Source organism: Equus quagga, chromosome 14 (assembly GCF_021613505.1).
Source record: "Equus quagga isolate Etosha38 chromosome 14, UCLA_HA_Equagga_1.0, whole genome shotgun sequence".
Classification (NCBI taxonomy): domain Eukaryota; kingdom Metazoa; phylum Chordata; class Mammalia; order Perissodactyla; family Equidae; genus Equus; species Equus quagga.
This window is the reverse complement of record NC_060280.1, coordinates 28,113,731-28,116,652: the sequence shown is the minus strand read 5'-3', so window position 1 is coordinate 28,116,652 and position 2,922 is coordinate 28,113,731.

Sequence of the window (2,922 nt, the reverse complement as noted above, 5' to 3'; positions counted from 1 at the left end):
GAATCCAGCTCCTGACTCCATTCCAAAGTCAAATAGAAATGACCTAGGGCTGCCCCGGTGGCGGAGTGGTTATGTTCAGGCACTCTGCTTCCGTGGCCCCGGGGTTCGTAGGTTCAGATCCAGGCAAAGATGTGGCACTGCTCATCAAGCCACACTGTGGCGGCATCCCATATAAATAGAGGAAGATTGGCACAGATGTTAGCTCAGCGCCAATCTTCCCCACAAAAGAAGGAGAAGAAGAAGAAATGATCTGAAATTGTCCCCTTTCCTATATAATTAGACCTCAAGTGCACAGAATTGGACTATTCATAACCTTTTGTTCATGACGCATTCTCACCAGTTATTTAATTGGCTCCCGCTGAAAAACAAAACAACTATGACCTTTGCATTGTTCTACATGATGTAGCCCCCCCCCCCCCCCCACAAAAAGAGCATCTTCCTATATACAATTGCGGGGATTTCTTTGTACTTAATATTATACTGCTAAGATGTACCCATATTGTTGCCTGTCAGTATTGTGCATTCTGGCTGCGTGTGTGTACAGCACAGTACGTTCATCCGCTCTCTCGTGGACAGACATTTCGTGTTTCCAGGTGTTTGCTCTTGCGATCAGGCTGCTCTGAGCGGTGCGCATGACTTCAGGTGCGCATGCGCAGAAATGCTGGGGCAACTGCTCGACATCGGGAGGTGTTGTCAAGCTAAGATCGAATATCTCCTGTATGTTTTTTGATTATCTGTATTTCTTTTGTGTGAAGTGCCTGCTTGTGCCTCTTGCCCATTCTTCTATTGGGTTATAATGTTTTTTCTACTTTATGAAAATTCTGCCCTTGCTTTTCCTTGCTCAGTGCCCGGGTGTCTTAGGGGGGACTGATGGTTTTATTACTCTTGTACAGGTAAGGGAACAGAGGTTCAGAGAAGTGACAGGGCTTGTTCAAAGTCACAGTCAGTAGCAGCCCTTCTGCCCTGAGCTAATACCTTCTGAGGCCATTGGGCATCGGCTAAGAAACCTTCTCTGCCCCTCAAGCTGGGTCAGGGCCCCCCTGGCTCCCAGCATCTCTCAGCCCCAAACCATCCCATGAGCTAATTGTCTCCCCAGTGAGACCTTCCTTGCCCCCTGGTCCTCTTAAAGTTCTTTTGTTCTCTCCCTGCCGAGCTGTAATGATCAAGGCGTGTCCATGTTTGTTTCATTATTGCCATTCTCCTCCATCAGACCAGGAGCTCCCTGAGGGCAGGGACCCACAAGATACCTGGCTACAGTAGGTGCTCAATTAAGGTTGCTTCCTGGATGAACTGTCTTTTTCCTTGTCTGCACCCCAGCCCTCTGGATTCTTCCTGAGGTTAGGGCTGGTTCTGAGCTGCCTCTGTGTGTTCCCAGCGCCATCTCCAAGGAGCACAGGGAATGTTTGTTGAACAAATCAATGAGGGAGGGAGGAGGCAGCTGCATCCATTGCTAGGACAGAGCCAAGGCCCCTGGGCTTTTCCTGCTTGGAATGGAGATCTCCCCCAGACAAGCCCTAGTTCCTAACTCTGGCTCCCCGATGCTTGGCTCTGCCCGCCTGGCTCCCTGACCTCTAGCACCAGCAGCCAACACACACAGTTCTCCTGTCCTAGAAGTGCCTTCCCTGGGCCTGGCTTCCCTTGGAACCTTCCCTTCTCTTTACTTCTCCACCCATCACCTCCACTTTCTCCCCTCCAGCCCCTCCCTCGCTCACTCAACTCCACTGCCCCATCATGTCACTGTGGTTCAGAGACACCCCAGGCTTCACCTCCACCTCTGGCTCCTCCTCCTCCCCAGCCCTCTAATGTTGGAGTTCCCAGGACTCCTCCCAGGCCCTCCCTTCTTCTCCTTCCCTCCCTCAGGAAGCCTATCCACTTCCTCAGCCTCAAGCCAAAAGCGGGATGACCACTCCTTCGGCTTTGTAACTTTTCCAAGAAGACTTCCTGGGTGTCTCCAGACCCTGTTGACTCCTAGCTCCTACCCAGGTAGAAGCCTCACCCCCAGGCTGGACCCTGGCCTCCACCCCAGGCCAGGACACTGCCTGGCCTCCACCTAGGTCCACCATCTCGGGATGGAACCTAAGTAAAGGGATTCTTTTTGGCTGTGGGTAACAAAGGCCCAGAAAACTAGTGGCTTAAAAAAGACAGACATTTATTTCTCTCTCCTGCTAAAGTCTGGATTTAGGTGGTCCCAAACTGGAATGGTCAGAGCCCCAAGCTGCTTCTCATGGTCCAAGGTGATGCTCCAGCTGTGATGTCCCCATTGTAAGCAACAAGAAGGGAGGGAGGCAAAGGATACCTACCTCATAAAGTCATCCCCTGTCCCCAAAGTAAACCACGTTATGGTACTTTGCTTATATCCCACTGGCCAGGAGTAGGTTACCTGGCCGCACCTGCTGCCAGAGAGGCTGAAGTTTTCATCCTAGGAGGTCATGTGCCCAACTAAAAGAGAACTGATATTGTAGTTGGCACTTAGCTGTCTGTCACAACTTCCTAGGGGTCCCCAGTTACTGGACTGGACCAGACAGATGGGTACTTGGAAGGCAGGTGAGGAAAAGAAAGGGGAGGGAGGGTGAGGCAGGAGGGATCTGGTATCTGGGTTAGAGAAAGGCTATGTGATCTTGGGAGGTCAGTTCCCTCATCTGGGCCTCAGTTTCCCCATCTGTAATAGGAGATATTATAAGGATTAAGTGAGAAGACGAGTGTACAGCACATTGCATGGTGCCTAGAACCCACAGAGCCCAGCCACTGGCCACTGCTGTCATTGTTGTGGCTCCCCAGTGCTTCTCCGGGCTGGAACCAGGCCTTTCCCCCTCTAGCCCTGCTAACTCTCCAGCCTCATCTCAGGCCACAACCATTCTCCTCCTTCCTCCAGCAACCTCCATGCCTTTGCCTATGCTGTTTCCTCCCCCAGGAAGTCTTCCC